The 20,439-nt window shown below is 38.3% G+C and overlaps 1 long non-coding RNA gene across 5 annotated transcripts in view; it reads left to right on the forward strand.

Moving 5' to 3' along the window:
• Window positions 1–579: 579 nt before the first annotated feature.
• The window catches only part of LOC104006099 (uncharacterized), a 94,595-nt gene continuing 74,735 nt past the window's right edge, over window positions 580–20,439 (forward strand). For 2 of the 5 annotated variants that reach the window (XR_010156599.1, XR_008547542.1), the window contains exons 1-5: window positions 580–649; window positions 2,586–2,885; window positions 4,305–4,421; window positions 4,771–4,831; window positions 8,827–8,889. This is a non-coding gene — a long non-coding RNA (uncharacterized LOC104006099). The remainder of the gene's footprint in view (window positions 650–2,585; window positions 2,886–4,304; window positions 4,422–4,770; window positions 4,832–8,826; window positions 8,890–20,439) is intronic. The other 3 variants (XR_008547544.1, XR_008547546.1, XR_008547545.1) reach the window with 2 other exon arrangements.

Here is a 20,439-nt window from a genome sequence, read left to right on the forward strand (position 1 = left end):
CCGAAGTCTTCATTTTTGACAGATCTGGGCCATTTCGTAGTCCTGCTTGGACTGGGCTGTTGTAGCTTCCTATTGACCTTAATCACAGGGCATGGTGATTCTAAGAGATGCCCTAATGGATCTCCTGTATTCTATGCATACCCTTACTTACCTCCATTGTGGAGTAGTATACTGATTTCATCTTGATAGTCCAGGTCAATCACCCCAGTCAACACAGTTACCCCCTCTTAGCCTGTTGACTTTAAGGTAGGAGCCCAAAGTGTCCAGGTGGCAATCTTAACTACCAGTTTAATGAAATTGTTATTGTGTCTCCAGGTGGCAGCATTCCTCCCTCTGGATCTAAGACCTCTAGGCCAGCAGAACATAATGTCACAGGAACAGGAAGCAAAAATTTTGCTAGTGGGTCACTAGGGGTGATGGTGAGTGGTGCCACTTCCACTTCCACCCCTTGATTTCTGGACCTGTGAATCCTGGCTATGGGAGAAACAGCACCATGTGTTGGACACTGCTTCAGAGCATACACGACATTCTGGAGAACTTTGCCCCAGCTCTGCAAAGTATTGTTACCTAGCTGGCATTATCATTGTGACTTCAAAAGGCCATTCCACAGTTCTATCAATCCAGCTTCTTCAGGATGATGGGGAACATGGTAAGACCCATGAATTCCATGAGCATGAGCCCAGTGTGTTTGCTACTTATGACTCACTGGATCCAATCAGCATAATGTCATAATGTTGTCAATGAAAAGAGTTGAACTCTGTAAAATATTTGAAGAGATTTATTCTGAGCCAAATACGAGTGGCCATGGCTCATGATACAGCACTCAGGAGGTCCTGAGAACATGTTACCAAGGCGGTCGGGGCACAGCTTGGTTTCATACATTTAACAGAGGCATGAGACATCAATCAAACACATTTAAGAAATACATTGGTTTGGTCCAGAAAGGCAAGACAAATCAAAGTGGGGGCTTCCAGGCTATAGGTGAATTTAAATATTTTCTGCTAGACAATTGGTTGTTTGTGTCTAAAGACCTGGGATTGATAGAAAGGGAATGTTCAGGTTAAGATAAAAGATTGTGGAGACTAAGGTTCTTTTGAAGCCTTATACTGGCTGCCCTTCGAGACAACAGATGACAAATGTTTCCTATTCAGATTTTAGTTAATTTCTTTAGGATTGAGAGAGTCTGGAAGAAAAAAATCTAGCTACGTTAATAGAGATTCTTTACATATGCAAATTTCCCCCAACAAAGAACAGCTTTCCAGGGCTACTTCAAAATATATCAAAGAAATGTGTTTTGGGGGTAAAATATTTTGATTTTCTTCTTTGTCTAGTAATGTTATGCCAGAGTCAGGTTGGAAAGTTACGATATATAGGGTTAAATAAAACCCATCTGATGAGAATGTATGATTTGTAGGGCATGACTCACCAGACAGCTTAGATAGGAATTCGGGCAAGTTAAAAAAAAATCAGAGTTTAGTCCTCAATGTAATGGACCAGTGTGATATCTTGTGGAAGGGCAAATCGATCAAGGTCTCTCTGAACAAGACTATGACACAAAGCCAAAGAGTTGATATACTCCTGAGGCAGGACAGCAAAGCTATATTGCTGGCCTTGCCAGCTGAAGGCAAACTGCTTCTGGTGAGCCTTACAGACAGGAATGGAGAAAAAGGCATTTGACAAATAAAGGGCTGCATATCAGGTACCAAGAAATGCGTTAATTTGCTCAAGCAATGAAACCACATCTGGTATAGCAGCTGCAACTGGAGTCACCACTTGGTTAAGCTTACAATAATACACTGTCATTCTCCAAGATCCATGTCTTCTGCACAGGACAAATAGGAGAGTTGAATGGGGATGTGGTGGGGTTCACCACCCCCGTGTCTTTCAAGTCCTTGATGGTGTCACTAATCTCCACAATCCCTCCAAGGATGTGATATTGTTTTTGATTTACTATTTTTCTTGGTAGAGGCAGCTCTAATGGCTTCCATTTGGCCTTTCCCACCATAATAGCCCTCACCATACAAGTCAGGGAGCTAATGTGGGGGTTCTGCCAGCTGCTAAGTATGTCTATGCCAAGTTTGCATTCTGGCACAGGGGAAATAACCACAGGATGAGTCCCAGAACCCACTGGGCCCACTGTAAGTTCAACCTGAGCTAGAACTCCATTAATCACCTGACCTCCGTAACCCCCTACCTTAACTGGAGGACCACAGTGATGTTTTGGGTCCCCTGGAATCAATGTCTGCTCAGAGCCAGTGTCCAATAATCCCTGAAATGTCTGAATATTTCCTTTCCCCCATGCACAGTTACCCTGGTGAAAGGCCAAAGGTCCCTTTGGGGAAGGATGGGAGAAAGATTAACAGCATAAATTGTTGGTAGTGTAGTGGGGTCCTTCCTCAAGGGGACCTGGCCTCCCCTTCATGCAAAGGGTTCTGTAAACTGGCTCTAGTCTGAAAATTAATTGAGGGGCCATGATGCTCTGTTTTTATAATTCAAATTAGTCTTTTGTCCATTCGGCCTGGAAGTTTTCTGCTTATTTAAATTAAGTAGGAATGCAGTAAGTTTCCTATCAATTTCACTTCTAGGATCACTGTGATTAACTAGCCAATGCCAGAGCTCTACACAAATCAAACTATCCTGATTGCTGCTTTGCCTATGTTGTCCATGATGGTAGCTATGCCCACTGTGCCTTTGATGGATGAGTGCCACCACTTGGCTCCTGCCACCTTGGGTTCCAATTATCCCCATTGCATTTAAATTTTGTTGTTGAGTGACTATGGTTCCCACTGTTAGATATGGTATCCGGAGAAAAGCAACACATACAGAACTCTTCAAAGACGCAGGTGCTGCCTTCACAAATCTGTTTTCCAAAGCATTGGTAAAAGGTACATCTTCTGGACTTTCCCAGCTGGGATGAGTAGGCCTAAAGTGACTAATCCACTCCAGCATCCCAATCTCCCTAAGCCTTTGAATCCCTTCCTCTACATTAAACCAAGGGAGGAAATCAGGCATTTCCAGTTCTCTCACAGTGAGCCATCTTTTAATCTATATTTCAGCTAATGAAGCAAATAAACCATTAGAACCTTTATTAACTCCCTGAGCTGCAACATTAATTGCAGAGTCCCTACTTAGTGGGCCCAAATCAATAAATTCAGCCCGATCCAACTGTATGTTCCTTCTACCATTATCTCATATCTTTAATATTCATTCCCATATCTGTTCTCCAGATTTCTATTTATATAAATTGGAAAATTCAAGGAGTTCTTTTCGAGTGTAGTGCACCTCCTTGTGGGTCACACTCTGAACTTCACCTCTAGGGGCCTGCCAAAACTTTAGTTATAAGTCTAGAAGCAAGCAGGGGTGTTGGGGGGAGGGGAGCTCCTGAGGAGAATCAACATTATCTTGCCTAGCAACTGCCTCAGGGGAGGCCATCACTCTTGCCTCAGGCAGAGCAGGGTTCATCTCCTCAGACAAAGATGGAAAGGCTAATAGCAGCATGGGTTGGGGAGGGGTTGTTACCACTACTGGGGATGGGGAAGCTGTTCCTTCTGGCAGAAAAGTTTCATCAGAGTTTACAAGCTCAATGTCCCCAGCTTCATCAGAGTCCTCTCACATATCCCCATTCCAAGTTGCAAGGTCCCATTGTTTTCCAATCAATGCTCTCACTTTAATAGTAGACACCTGGCGAGGCTGTGCGTGCACCTTTTGTTGCAGGTCAACCACTCACATGGTAATAGCCTGTGTCTGATTTTCCACAATTTCAGCTCTTTCTCTGCAGGAGATAAGACTCACTCAGGGCAATCTTAGCAGATTTGAGGCTCAGTATCTGCTTCTGAAGCCAGAAGTTAGTTAGAATCCCTGAGTTTGTTTTTTTTCATCACTCTGTCCAGTGAACTTAGGAGCAACCAACCAACTTCATTATGTTCCTTGGTTCTCCACATATGGTCAAAGGTATTAGGTATTGAGTCACTAAACTCCTTGCCTTTCATGAGCAGTGAATCAAGAGTATCAAATGCATTTATTTTGCATAATAACTCTCTAAATTGTTCACACCAAGGACTGTCTGTTCTCCATACTATTAGAATTAGAGTCCTTAGCATTTTTATGTCTAATCACATTAAGAAGCCAACTCCAGAAACCTGAAAACCAACAAAAGAACTCCATTTTTAATATTCTTTTCCTCTAGAACCACTCCTGGTACCAAAATCTGTATTAGTCACAGTTCTCTAGAGGGACAGAACTAATAGGATTGATGTATGTATAAAGGTGAGTTTATTAAGGCGTATTAACTCACACGATCACAGTGTCCCACAATAGGCCATCTGTAAGCCGAGGAGAAAGGAAGCCAGTTGAAGTCCCAAAGCTGAAGAGCTTGGAGTCCAATGTTTGAGGGCATGGAGCATCCAGCACTGGAGAAAGAGGTAGGCGGAGAGGCTAAGCCAGTCTAGTCTCCATGTTATTCTGCCTGCTTTTTATTCTGGCCATGCTGGCAGCTGATTAGGTTGTGCTCACCAAGATTAAGTATGGGTTTACCTTTCCCAGTCAACTGACTCAAATGTTAATCTCCATTGGCAACACCCTCCAGACACACCCAGGCACAATACTTTGCATCCTCTAATCCAATCAAGTTGACATTCAGTATTAATCACCACAATTATCAATCATAGTACTTACTGCTTGGATTCTGTTAAGCAGTGTAACTCATATGATGATCAGACTGGACTTCAGATATGAATAAAGTACAACCTTTTTTTTTTCTCTCCCACTTAGAGGATGGTAGGTTAGGAAAAGACATACAGGCCATCTTCCCCATCCCTGAATAGAAGCTCAGGTAGGTCCCAAGGTTTTGTTTTTTTTTTGTTTTTTTTTTTTTGTTTTTTTTTTTTTTTGCACATTCTTAGGGAATATATCACAATATGATCACTTTAATTTGCAAATGCCTTTCAGTCCAGTAATTAGAATGTCCATTACAAGATAGATACTCAAAATATTCCAATCTCGATGTAGCCTTAAATCTCTTTTTTCCCCAATTAGATGCTTGAGGAAAATGGGCTAAGGTGGTATCTGGTGCCTCTACTATCTACTCTCTGCAGTTCCCTTTCTTCCTGCACTTGCAAGCTGCTGTTTGGCTCTGTGCCACATTTACTTTGGGTGGCTTTGTGCTATCTGGACAGAGTAGATCAGTGAAGCTGGTATTCTTCATAAACTTGGCAGATGATTAAAACCTACTCTCTCTGTCTCATGATTTTGATTATAGGAGCTTGGGAATAGTTCCCTGCTCCTCCTCTTGTCTGAAATTCCCTTGTCTTGGGCGTATCAGTGTCTATATGTGGATTCTTCTGACACTTCCCTTGTCCAAGGGCATCCCGCAATACACTTGCAGCCCTTATCCCTCCTGAGATCCCAAATGGACAGGCCCAAGAGGATCCTGTACCACATAGCCCACATCCAATTCACCAGAAACAATCAGGACACACATCCGGTGTACTGACAAGCTAGGAGAAAGTGAACCAATCTCAACATAGCAGCATCTCCCGGCTCAGCCACCAGCACTGTTAGTCAGACCCTCTCTCTTCTCCTGGACCTCCTGGGAAGAAAAGACCTCAGAACACTAACTGCTTTACCTTCCTTTGTTGGGATCAGGCACTTATCCTCAAGGTTTTTTGACTATTTCAAAGATCCTCAATTGGGTGCCTAGAAGCCCACCCTCTTCAATATTGGGACTGGAAAGTAAACCCCTGCCTAATGCCTCTCCCCCAAAAGAGGATGGAACAGCCTGCATGTGAAGTGCACTCTCCAAAGCAATAGTTTTAATAACCCCTTTCTTAAAACCTTCTCTTGAGACCATGACTCTCTTGCGTATTTCCTAAGTACGTGAAAGAGTTCAGGAATTAAGAGTTTCAACCAGTGTCTTTTAAAATCTCCATAGGTCAATTTTTCTCACGGGATCTTTGGTGTCTGATAACAACAAAATGGAGTCTAAGTTGAAACTGAAGCAGGAAGAATCCCATTCAATCACGCACTCTACAGTCATAAATGCCATGTTATCTTTGACTAGAGATAAGCTTATTGAGCTTACTAAATTAAATCATTGGAATGCACAAATGAAATATATGGCTTTCACAAATGTCACTTGGGTAGAGTTGAATGCCTTGGAAATGAAGTGAAACTAGTCTTTATTTGAGCAAAGCCTGTCAAAACCAATAGTGTTCCTGGATTGTAAAGACCAAAATAACGTATCGCCACTATTCGTTAAAGGGCAGGATAATTCACGTATTTAGTGAAACACTTAAAAGAGAGGAGAAATTAGATCTTTGCCTGCAAAAAAGCAGAAAGCTGAAATTTCAGGGGATCTTAAGCTTTGAGGGGGTCATGGATAAACATATTTTAGAACTGGATCATACCAAATGGGCCACTTCCCCCCAAAGTATCATGCAGGTGTGCACACACATGCACACACACACAAACATGGGGACTAATGCTTAAATTATTGCATGCAATTTCAGAACTTCACAGATATCCTGAAGCTGTGAACTCTAAAGCACCCCTCAGGGACATGACAGTCACAGGTTTCTTCGAGCCAGCTTTCTACCTTGAGGAGAAATTTCTGTGTTATATAATACTGAGGTCACATCCTCTGCCAGACAAACTTCATTAGTGGAGCCCCTTAGTAGTGTTAAAAATAGAAATGTTTCTCACTGACCATATAAAGAGATTCCTTCTGGATTGTACTGCTGTCTATATACAGTGTCAATCTGGGTTTTATTTCAACCTCCAAGTTTAGTTTAGTTTAGTTTATATATATATACAAAACTTTACAGAAAAAATACAGAAAAATGAAAATACAAAATAGGGAGAAAAAGTTACAGAAATGCCTACCCTACACATTACTTTTGTTGCTCAATTCAATAAATGTATTGAAATTTTAAAATGTACATTTTAAAGAATAAAATGTAAATTAACTTTTTCTATTATTGCTGAATAATGGGGGAAACTGAGTATAATTCCTGTCCTCCATTTTCTATTTCTCACAACAGCCACACTGTTCCTTGACTATATCAGTGCTCACTACATTTGCAGATTAAGCATGGAAATTTCAGTAGAAATTACTATCTCACTTGCTTACTTCTCAGTTGTAATTAAAGGGAATTAAAGAAATGAGCATTAGGAAGCTCGATCTGTGGACAAAAGAAAGTAAATTGCTGAAAGGAGAAAGATCAGATAATTAACTTTCTTTAATTTTATGCCACTTTTTACCTCTTTGCAAAATTTTTATGTCAAATGACACTTAATTATCTTGCATAATAAAAATTTTCTTCAGAACTTATGCACATGCATATATATGTATATATACACACATATGTATGATAGTACTTGATATCACTATATTAAGCACCTATGAGGATCTCATTAATATTTTCATTTTATTAGCATGTGCTAATTAGAAATTCAATTAGAAAGATAAAACATTTGAAAATTAGATGATGCATTCTCTTTATAATGATGAAAATGCTTTACCAGTTAACAGTGAGTTGATCCAATTTATTAGTTTAAATTTTAAAATCTCCTCAGTCTCATAAATATTTTAATCATGGCAAAACAATAATTTTGAATATATCTACAAATAACCATACACAATATTTAGGGGGCTATACTTCTTTCATATTAAATCTAGACTTGAAAACTGTACCTACTCAGGAAACCATCAAATGAATAGGTCCTCTGGCAGTCAGTCTCAGATTGAAGTTTTTACTATGCTACAAGTAAAACCAGATTACTTTAGGCCCCTGGTGACTAACAGAATATTATAGCCTGAGAACCATAACATGTTAAAGAATATGGCCAAGGGATAGGTGAAGACTGATATATGTGTGTATATATATATATTAGAATATTGATGACCTCTGAGATTTTGTAGACCTCTGACAGTGGATATAGAGCAGTGCTATCAAAACAATTTTCCATTTTTATAAAAAGTACTTTGTAATAAATGCTTTACCACCTGAAATGAAGACCATGGATATAAAGATCTTCCCACAAATAGCTTTTTGAAAAAGTCTATATAATGCCTTATCTGAAATTTAAGTATAAATAACAAGAAAGCAGTTCATTAAGAAGAAATCTGAAGTTCATTATGTATATTCAGGCATGACTACATGAGAAGATTGTATGAAATAGTCAGATGCTGACCTCTATCTGTATAATCACATGAGTTAAAAACTACAAATGCTGCCTGACATAAGTGTGAAGTGTTATGGACTCAAATTCTATCAGCAACTTGCTATCGCTGAAATGATTTTCTGAAAGGGTGGCTGAATCTAGATAATGATGGAAAACAATAAACAAAATAAAGTGCAATAGTTACTCAATGTAAATAGCAATTGCATTTCTGGAAAATATGCAAAATACTTTACTCTTCTGTCTGTCTATCTAAGCTCTATATAAAGCAGAATTTGGATTATGCTCAAGTTAATATGAACAGTTTCTGCGTTAATACCTTATGTATCATTTGAAAATCATGGGAGACAAAGGACAATTGCATATATCACGTTTCTGATCCCTACTTACTAAAATGGCTAGTAGCACCCACTCCCAAACATTATGACAAGGGAAAAATGCCCTCATATGTTATCTACCTGCCCATAAAGAGTGGATATATGGACATTTAAATGTGGAATGGACATTAAAAAACATCTCTCAGAGCTTAGAAACTCGCTTCAAGAAGGCCTAAAATTAATTCAACGACTCAGGTTGGTATTACCACTCTCAAACTGGTCACAGTCCCCATTCAAAATAATTACTTCCTGCATTTACTTTTCCTTCTAGCTCCTGAAATCGTTTGGGTAAGCAATTGCTGATTTTAGTCAAATTCCCTCACTTCACAAAAAGGTAAGTTGAACAGTTGAGTTGAATGTCAAATATATAGTGAAATCAAATCTTGCTAAGTGCTTTTTCACTCTAAAGTTCCAAACCCACAAACTCATCTGATGCTAGTGGAGGGATTTTGTGTTAAGCGTGTATAGCTAGTGGTTAAGGGAAATGTAATCCAGTGCCCAAGAATCAGTAACCCTGGCCCAAATTTGAGGACAATGAGGCATTAACTACCTAACGTTTTAAAGAAAGCTGGTTAACAGTTAAGGCAAGCATTGCATTCCCCCACACTTACTCCTGAATTTATGGGATTGGAGAACCAGCATTAACTCTACCACCAGCTACAATGCCACTTTCCTTCCCAATCCAGGAAAGAAGGTGAGTTAGTACGGAATTAAGGAGATAAAGATATCAGGTTGTTGTTCTTGTAGAAACTATAAGCTCTTGGAGAAAAATTATTAACTCCCGTCCCCAAAGGGATAGGGGAGCTGCTTCTCGAAAAATTGGAAAGCATATGACACTTTTAGAAATGGATTTCTGACAAGAAGAAAGCCTGCCATACCATCCTCCTAGTTAGTTGTCTGTTAGACAGTAGATCTCCTAGAGCAGAGCAAGAAAACTGGAGACAGCTACAGAAGTGAAGGGAACAGAGCAACCTGTTTTTTACATCTGGCACTTTGAGAATTTCTGAGTTTCTCAAAGATCAGTGGGATGCCACCAAAGGACTAAACTTTCTTGCCAGAACTGCACACCATATATGAAAACTTACCTCAAGACAAGAGGATGACATCCACAAGAGCTTTGGATATACTCCAAGTTACAGGAATGAAGAGGAAGGGAAAGTTAAGTTTAAGGGTGACCTTCCAGACCTGGGAAATGCAGTGGAGAGACTCTCTAGGATTCTCTTAAGAACTCACACATGCAAGCCAACAGAGCAAACATTTGGATGGCTGCCACGGAGGCATCATGAGTCTGTATTAGTTTCCCAAGGCTGCCATAATAAATTAGCACAAATTAAGTGATGTAAACTAGCAGATATGTATTATCTCACATTTCTGGAGTCCAGAAGTCCAAAATCAAGGTGTTGGAAGTGTTGCTTCCTTGTGGAGGCTCTGAGGGAGAATTTATTCTACATCTCTTATGTACTTTTGGTGTCTGCCAGTAATTTTAATGTTTCTTTGCTCATAGATGCAGAATTTCAATCTTTCTATATCTTCACATTGCCTTTCTTCCTGTGTGTCTCTCTGTGGCTTATTTATTTATTTATTTATTCATTGAGACAGACTCTCACTCTGTCACCCAGGCTGGAGTGCAGTGACGTGAACTCGGCTTACTGTAACCTCTGCCCCCACCAGGTTCAAGCAATTCTCGTACCTCAGCCTCCCAAGTAGCTGGGATTACAGGTATGCACAACCACGCCCAGCTAATTTTTGTATTTTTGGTGGAGATGGGAGTTTCGTCATGTTGGCCAGGCTGGTTTTGAACTTCTGACCTCAAGTGATACACCTGCCTTGGCCTCCCAAAGTACTGGGATTACAGGCGTGAACCACCGCACTTGGCCTGTGGCTTCTGTTTTTATTTTTTAAATTTTTTTCTGTTTAATTTAATTTAACTAAAAAAATTTTTTTTCTATAGGTTGTTGGGGAACAGGTAGTGTTTGGTTACGTGAGTAAGTTCTTTAGTGGTGATTTGTGAGATTTTGGTGCATCCATCACCCGGGCAGTATACACTACACCATGTTTGTAGTCTTTTATCCCTCACCCCCTTCCACATTTCCCCCTGAGTCCCCAAAGTCCATTGTGTCCTTCTTGTGCATTTGCATCCTCTTAGCTTAGCTCCCACATATCAGTGAGAACATACAGTGTTTGGTTTTCCGTTCCTGAGTTACTTCACTTAGAATAATAGTCTCCAATCTCTTGCAGGTTGCTGTGAATGCCATTAATTCAGTCCTTTTTATGGCTGAGTAGTATTCCATTGTGTGTGTGTGTGTGTGTGTGTGTGTGTGTGTGTGTGTGTATTTATATGTCTCACAGTTTCTTTATCCACTGGTTGATCGATGGGCATTTGGGCTGGTGTCAGGTTTTGCAATTGCGAATTGTGCTGCTATAAACATCCATATGCAAGTATCTTTTTCATATAATGACTTCTTTTCCTCTGGGTAGATACCCAGTAGGGGGATTGCTGGATCAAATGGTGGTTCTACTTTTAGTTCTTTAAGGAATCTCCACATTGTTTTCCATAGTGGTTGTATAGTTTACATTCCCACCAGCAGTGTAGAAGTGTTCCCACATCACCACATCCATGCCTACATCTACTATTTTTTGATTATGGCCATTCTTGCAGGAGTGAGGTGGTATCGCATTGTTGTTTTGATTCGCATTTCCCTGATCACTAGTGATGTTGAGCATTTTTTAATATGTTTTCTGGCCATTTGTATATCTTCTTTTGAGAATTTTCCATTCATGTCCTTAGCCCACTTTTTCATGGGATTGTTTGTTTTTTTATTCTTATGGATTTGTTTGAGTTCACTGTAGATTCTGGATATTAGTCCTCTGTCAGATGTACAGATTGTGAAAATTTTTTCTCACTCTGTGGGTTGTCTGTTTACACTGCTGACTGTTTCTTTTGCTGTGCAAAAGCTCTTTAGTTTAATTAAGTCCCAGCAATTTATCTTTGTTTTTACTGCATTTGCTTTGGGATTCTTGGTCATGAAATCCTTGCCTAAGTCAACGTCTAGAAGGATTTTTCCAATGTTATCTTCTATAATTTTTATAGTTTCAGGTCTTAGATTTAAGTCCTTAATCCATCCTGAGTTGATTTTTGTATAAGGTGAGAGATGAGGATCGAGTTTCATTCTCCTACATGTGGCTAGCCAATTATCCCAGCACCATTTGTTGAAAAGGGTATCCTTTCCCCATTTTATGTTTTTGTTTGCTCTGTTGAAGATCAGTTGGCTGTTAAGTATTTGGCTTTATTTCTAGGTTCTCCATTCTGTTCCATTGGTCTATGTGCCTAGTTTTATACCAGTACCATGCTGTTTCGGTGATCATGGCCTTATAGTATAGTTTGAAATCAGGTAATGTGATGCCTCCAGATTTGTTCTTTTTGCTTAGCCATGCTTTGGCTATGAGAGCTCTTTTTTGGTTCCTTGTGAATTTTAGAATATTTTCTAATTCCATGAAAAATGATGGTTGTATTTGGATGGGAATTGTGTTGAATTTGTAGATTGCTTTTGGCAGTAGGGTGATTTTCACAATATTGATTTTACTTATCTATGAGCATGGAATGCGTTTCCATTTGTTTGTATCATCTATGGTTTATTTCAGCAGTGTTTTGTAGTTTTCCTTGTAGAGGACTTTCACTTCCGTTGTTAGGTGTATTCCTAAGTTTGTTGTTGTTGTTGTTGTTGTATTTTTTGCAGCTATTGTAAAAGGGGCTTTTGATTTCTGGATTTGAACAGTGTGGAGATTTCTTGAGTTCTTGATTTGATTCTCAGCTTGGTCACTGTTGGTGTATTGATGAGCTGCTGATTTGTGTGCATTAATCTTGTATCCGGAAACTTTGCTGAATTTTTTTTATCAGTTCTAGGGGTTTTCTGGAGGAGTCCTTAGGGTTTTCTAGGTAAACAATCATATCATCAGCAAATAGCGACAGTTTGACTTCCTCTTTGCCAATTTGGATGCCCTTTATTTCTTTCTCTTGTCTGCGCTCTAGCTAGGACTTCTAGTAATATGTTGAAGAGGAGTGGTGAGAGTGGGCATCCTTGTCTTGTTCCAATTCTCAGAGGGAATGCTTCAATCTTTTCCCCATTCAGTATTATGTTGGCTGTGGGTTTGTCATAGAGGGCTTTTATTATTCTGAGATATGTCTCTTGTATGCCAATTTTGCTGAGAGCTTTCATCATAAAGAGATGCTGGATTTTGTAAAATGCTTTTTCTGCATCTATTGAGATGATCAAGTGATTTTTGTTTTTAATTCTGTTTATGTGGTGTATCACATTTACTAACTTGCATATGTTAAACCATCCCTGCATCCCTGGTATAAAACGCACTTGATCATGTTAGATTATCATTTTGATATGTTGTTGGATTTGATTAGATAGTATTTTGTTAAGGATTTTAGCATCTATGTTCATCAGAGATATCAGTCCATAGTTTTCTTTTTTGATTATGTCCTTTTCTGATTTTTGTACTAGGGTGATACTGGCTTCACAGAATAACTTATGGAGAGTTGCCTTTTTCTCTATCTTGTGGAATAGTGTCAGTAGAATTGGTACCAATTCTTCTTTGAATATCTGGTAGAATTCTGCTGCGAATCAAACTGGCCCTGGATTTTTTTTGTTGGTAATATTTTAAATTACCATTTCTATCTTGCTGCTTGTTATTAGTATGTTCAGGGTATCTAATTCTTCCTCATTTAAGCTAGGAGGGTTGTATCTTTCCAGGAATTTATCCATCTCTTCTAGGTTTTCTAGTTTATGCACGTAAAGGTGTTCGTAGTAGCCTTGAATGGTATTTTGTATTTCAGTGGTGTCAGTTGTAATATCTCTCGTTTCATTTCTTATTGAGCTCAATTGGATTTTATTTATTCTTTTCTTGGTTAATCTTGCTAATGGTCTATCCATTTTATTTATCTTTTCAAAGAAACAGATTTTTGTTTCATTTATCTTTTGTACTTTTTTTGGTTTCAATTTTATTTAGTTTTGCTTTAATCTTGGTTAATACTTTTCTACTGCTGGTTTTGGGTTTGGTTTGTTCTTGTTTCTCTAGTTCTTTGAGTTGTGACCTTAGATTGTCTGTGCTCTTCCAGACTTTTTGATGTAGGCATTTAGGGCTGTGAACTTTCCTCTTCGCACCGCCTCTCCTGTGTCTGAGAGGTTTTGATAGGTTGTGTCACTATTGTCATTCAGTTAGAATAATATTTAGTTTTCATCTTGATTTCACTTTTGACCCAATTATCATTTGGGAGCAGGTTATTTAATTTCCATGTGTTTGCATGGTTTTGAAGGTTCCTTTTTGAGTTGATTTTCAGTTTTATTCCACTGTGGTCTGAGAGAGTGCTTGGTATAATTTCAATTTTTTTAAATTTATTGAGGTTTGTTTTGTGGCCTATCATATGGTCTATCCTAGAGAAAGTTCCATGTGCTGTTTAACAGAATATATGTTCTGTTGTTGGATGGAATGTTTCATATACATTAAGTCCGTTTGTTCCAAGGTACAGTTTAAATCCATTGTTTCTTTGTTGACTTTTTATCTTGATGAACTGCCTAGTGCTATCAGGGGAGTATTGAAGTCCCCCATTATTATTGTGTTGCTGTCTATCTCATTTCTTAGGTCTATTAGTAATTGTTTTATAAATTTGGAAGCTCCAGTGTTAGGTGCACATATGTTTAGGATTGTGATATTTTCCTGTTGTACAAGGCCTTTTACCATCATATAATGTCCCTCTTTGTCTTTTTTAACTATTGTTGCTTTAAAGTTTGTTTTGTCTGATATAAGAATAGCTACTCCTGCTTACTTTTGGTGTCTGTTTACATGAAATGTCTTCCCCTCCTCGCCCCTTTACCTTAAATTTGCATGGGTCCTTACGTGTTAGGTGAGTCTTTTGAAGGCAGTAGATGGTTGGTGAATTCTTATCCATTCTGCAGTTCTGTACCTTTTAAGTGGACCATTTAGGCCACTTATAGGCAACGTTAGTACTGAGATGTGAGGTGCCATTCCATTCATCGTGCTATTTGTTGTCTGTATACCTTGGTTTTTAAATTTTTGTTTATGTTTTTTAAATTGTATTTTTGTTTTATAGGTCATGCGAGATTTATGCTGTAAAGAGGTTCTGTTTTGATGTGTTTCCAGGATTTGTTTCAAGATTTGGAGCTCCTTTTAACAGTTCTTGTAGTGGTGGCTTGGTAGTGGCAAATTCTCTCAGCATTTGTTTTTCTGAAAAACACCATATCTTTCCTTCATATATGAAGCTTAGTTTAACTGGATACAAAATTCTTGGCTGATAATTGTCGTGTTTGAGGAGGCTGAAGATAGGGTTCCTATCCCTTCTAAGTTGTAGGGTTTCTGCTGAGAAATCTGCTGTTAAACTGATAGGTTTTCCTTACAGTTACCTGGTGCTTTTGTCTCACAGCTCTTAGACTCTTTCCTTCATCTTAACTTTAGATAACTTGATGACAATGTGCCTAGGTGATGATCTTTTTGTGATGAATTTCCCAGGTATTCTTTGTGCTTCTTGTGTTAGGATGTTTAGGCCTCTAGAAAGGCTGGGGAAATTTTCCTCAATGATTCCCCCAAATATGTTTTCCAAACTTTTAGATTTATCTTTTTTCTCAGGAACACTGATTATTGTTATGTTTGGTCATTTAACATAATTCCAGACTTCTTGGAGGCTGTGTTTGTATTTTCTTATTCTTTTTTCTTTGTCTTGGTTGAATTGGGTTAATTCGAAGACCTTGTCTTTGAGCTCAGATTCTTTCTTCTACTTGTTCAATTCTATTGCTGAGACTTTCCAGAGCCTTTTGCATTCTGTAAGTGTGTTCATTGTTACCTGAAGTTTAGATTGCTTTTCATTAATGCTATCTATCTCCTTGAATATTTCTTTCTTTATTTCTTGTATTATTTTTCAAATATCTTCTCTCTCTCTCTTTCTCTGTCTGTTTCTCTCTCTCTGTCTCTCTCTCACACACACACACACACACACACACACACACACACACACACACAAAATATTCAGTTTGCAGTACTGGTTAATGCACTTTCTCCACCATCTGAGCAAACTTACATAGAATAGTGAATTTAGCACATTTTCCGGGATTCTTGGTATTAGCATTGCCTAGTTTGTTTAGACACACATCCAGCTTTCTGACTCAAAGATACGAAGCAAGGAGAGAATATTTTTTAAAAACACAATTTAACACAAAGCTACATGCTTTTGTGAATGTTATAAAAACTCTGCTTGGATTTACCTTCCTTAATTCATTTTTAAAAATCTTTCTTTGATATTTTTACTCTGATCTCATTGCTTCCTTTGATACAGAGAGAAGTCTGGTAGACTGTTTCAAACTACCCACAGTGGACCATCCAAAGAACAACAGGAAATGTTTTAAAAGGTCCTGTGTCCTAGAAATAATCAAATATTTAATCTTGTTAAGGCTCTTGCAGGATTATGAGTTTTTGATATTTTGCTTCTTCATCTGCTTTTACCAGTATTGTTGATAGCTACATTTTTTTCAAAGAGAAACAATTTCCTCACATTACATGGAATGATATTTTGTTTATAATTCACACATAGTAATTATACATATTATGGAGTACGGTGTGATGTTTCAACACATGTATACATTGTATAATGATCAAAGCATGGTATTTAGCATATTCGTCACCTCAAACATTTATCATTTCTTTGTGATGAGACATTTAGAATCCTCTCTTGTAGTTGAAATATACACCATAACATTGTTTACTATATTCACCCTACTATGCTATAGAACACCAAAATGTATTCTTCCCACGTAACTGTAATTTTGTACCCATTGATCAATCTGTCCCCATTCCCTCTTTCCCAACCCTCCCCAACCTCTGGAAATCACTATATTACTCTCTATTTCTATCGATGTGTATTTTTTTTAGATTCTGCAATGAGTGAGATTATGTGCTATTTGTCTTTCTGTGTCTGGCTTATTTCACTTAACATGTCCTCTAGTTTCCTTCATGTTGCTGAAAATGACAGGGTTTCATTATTTTTTACAGCTGAATTGTACTCCATTGCCTATATATGTTTTCTTTATCCATTCATTCACTGGTGGACACTTGGGTTGATTCCATATCTTGCGTGTTGTGAATGCTGCTGCAATAAACATAGGAATGTAGATATCTCTTCAAAGTACTGATTTCATTTCCTTTGGGTAAATAGTAGTGGAATTTCTGGATCATATGGTAGTTGTATTTTTTATTTTTTGAGGAAACTTTACACTGTTTTTGTTGTTGTGTGTTTTTTTGTTTGTTTGCTTGGTTGGTTTTGGTGATTTTTTTTTTGAGACAGGGTCTCACTCTGTCGCCCAAGCTAGAGTGCAGTGGTGACGATCACAGCTCACTGCAGCCTTTATCACCTCAGCCTCCTGACTAGCTGGGACCACAGGCATGTATCTCCATGCCTGGCTAATTTTCCTTTATTATTTGTAGTGACCAGGCCCTTCTGTGTTTCTCAGGCTGGTCTCAAACACCTGGGCTCAAGTGATCCTCCCACCTCGGCCTCCCAAAGTGCTGGGATTAGAGGTATGAGCAACCATGCCCAGCCCTTCACACTGCTTTCTATAATGGCTATATCAATTTACATTCTACATGGAATAATTCTTAAAGTTACAAACTGCATTGCTGTTATAATAGAAAAGGCTTAGAAAAGGAGCATGAAAATAACATTTATGAGTGAACATGCTAGATCATTTATTCAAACTACCTCACTCTCTATGTGTTATAAAGTGAATGTTCATTTTCCCCCAAAATTCATATGTTAAAATCGAATCCCCAGTATCCTGGTATTTGGAGATAGGGCTTTTGGGAAGTAGTTACATTATGAGGGTGGAACCCTCATGAATGGGATTAGAGCCCTTATAAAAATAGGCCAAAGAGCTAGCTCACATTGTTTTTCACCCTGTGATGAGACAATAAAATGGCAGCAATCTACTCAAAAGAGGACCCTCACTGGGACCTAACCATGCTGGCACCCTGATGTCAGACTTGTAGCCTCTAGAACTCTGCAAAATAAATCTCTGTTGTTTAAAACTACCCAGTTTATGGTACTTTGTTATAATGACTCAAATTGCCTAAGACCCCATGTAACAATCCAGAAAAACTGACATTTATATGTTTTTTTGTCTGAAGTCACATGATTAGGAGTTAAACCTTGGGATCCCAATCCTACATATATCAATTATTAATAATTATTAGCTATAAGACCATAAAAAATAACTTATTCCTTTGAAATTTCATTTCCAATCTGTAACATGGAAACAATAATATATGTCCTGCTAAGTAACTGATATTTTTTCTGAAGGAGAGACAGAGACTAAAATAACAGGGAAAAAGAAAGAGAAAAAGAGAAAGAGAGAAAATGAGGTGGAAATGAAAGGTGCTTTGATAATTGCAAGGTACAATATAGGTATTATTTATTATTATTAATGAGAAAATTATAATTATAGAGAACTTACATATAGTATATAATCAAAAACTAACATCAATTGATAAAAACCAACTTTGTGCTCAGATAAGCATATTGTGTCTCCTAACTAAAATCTGTCCTGATACATTACCATCTCTTTCTGAAATTACATACTTAAATATTTATTAATATATTATTTCTGTTGATATTTTTATGAATATATGAATACATGGTATCTTGTACAACAAGGATTTGTGGTAAATCTGAGCTAAGACAATTGCATATCATATTTTATAGCTGGAATTTGAAGATGAATAGAAAAGTGATTCAATGAAGAGCATATGAAATGTATCTCAAGATCGCAAAATATAACTTAAATCTTAGCTCATTCTTTGGACAAGTAAAAATGGATGCTAGTATAATTGCGTATTTTAATGAATAAAAATCTCACACATCTAATTGGAAAAATCAATTGGAATCTACATGAAATTAAATTAAACCCAATTATATTAAATCTTAATTATTTACATATTACTGTGAGCAGTACCAAGAAGTCAAAACACATGGATCCTTTCCTGATGAAAATTAAAAGCCAATTGGGAAGATAAGACTGGGAAAAAAAGGAAGAATTTAGATACCAGTGTGGAATAATTTTTAAAGAGTATTTGTAAAGCAACAAGTAATATAAGATCTCAGAGGAAAAAGTGTTAAAGAGGGCCAATGAGGAAATTTTATTTGAATAATGGAAATTTGCAGAATAAAACTATCAGAAGAAGGCATTGCCAGGTGAAAGAAACACATTTGTAGATGTATATTTATTATTCAAAACATCACTGTTGTGGTTTAAATGTGTCTCCCAAGATCCACGTGTTTGAAATGTAATCCCCAATGCAACAGTCCTGAGAGTTGAGACCCTTCTAAGATAATCAGTGCTGTTATCCTGGGAGAGGGCTAGATATTGTGGGAGTGGGATCCTGATAAGAGTATGAGTTCTCCTGTCTTCCTCTTTTACACATGCTTTCACCATGTGATGACTTCTACCATGTTATGTTATGACATAGCAAGACCTTCACTAGATGAGGCCCCTCAGTCTTAGACTTCCCAATCTCCAGAGACATGAGCCAAATAAACTTCTGTTGTTTATTAATTACCCAGTCTGTAGTATTCCATTATAGCAGCACAAAATGAACTAAGACAATAACATAAAACAAGAATTTCAGTCTATTTGTAAATGTAAATGATTAAGAAAAATATCTTCACATTATAGTAGCCTCATTGTAGAATCTGACATATTTACTGATTGTATTAGGCTGTTCTTGCATTGCTATAAGAAAAGAGGTTTAATTGGCTCACAGTTTTGCAGGCTGTACAGGAAGCATAGTGCTGGCATCTGCTTTCTGAGAGGGCTCAGGAACTTCACAATCATGGTGGAAGGCAAAGTGGGAGCAGGTACTTGACATGGTGAATGTAGGAGCAAGAGAAAGAGTTGGGGGTGGAGGTACCACACTTTACAACAACCAAATCTTGAGAGAACTCATTCATTATTGAGAGGACAGCACCAAGGCATGAGGGATCAAACCCCATGACCTAAACACCTCCCACCAGGCCACACTTCCAACATTGGGGATTACAATTCAACATGAAATTTCAGTGTGGACAAATACCTAAACTATATCATTCTACCCTTGTCTTCCCCCAAATTACCTATTCTTTTCACATGGCAAAATACAATCATGCCTTCTCAGCAATTCCCCAAAATCTTAACTCATTTCTGCAACAACTCAATCAAAAGTCCCAAGTCCAAAGTCCCATCTGAAAATGAGTTCCTTCCACCTGTGAGCCTGTAGAATCAAAACAAGTCATTTACTTCCAAGATACAATGAGGGTGCCAGCATTGGGTAAACATTCCCATTCCAAGAGAAAGAAGTCAGGCAAAGAAAGGGACTAGAGGCCTCACACAGGTCCAAAAACTAGCAGGACAGTCATTAAATCTTAAAGCTCTGAAATAATCTCTTTTGACTCCATGCCTCACATCCATGGCACCTTAATGCAAGGGGTGGGCTCCCAAGGCTTTGGGCAGCTCTTCCCCTGTGAATTTGCAGGATGTAGCCCCATGGCTCCTCTCAAGTGCTACAGCTGAGTGCCTGCAGCTTTTCCAGGCATAGAATGCAAGCTGCCAATGGATCTACCATTCTTGGTTCTGGATGATGGTGGCCCCCTTCTCACAGCTTCATTAGGCAATACCCCACTGGGGACTCTGTGGGCTTCCAAACCCATATTTCCCCTCCCCACTGCCCTACTAGAAGTTCTCTGTGAGGGCTCCACTCCTGCAGCAGCTTTCTGCCTGAACACCAGACTTTTCTATACATCCTCTGAAGTCTAGGCAGAGGCTACCAAGCCTTCTTAACT

The sequence above is a fragment of the Pan troglodytes genome, chromosome 3 (assembly GCF_028858775.2).
Source record: "Pan troglodytes isolate AG18354 chromosome 3, NHGRI_mPanTro3-v2.0_pri, whole genome shotgun sequence".
NCBI lineage: Eukaryota > Metazoa > Chordata > Mammalia > Primates > Hominidae > Pan > Pan troglodytes.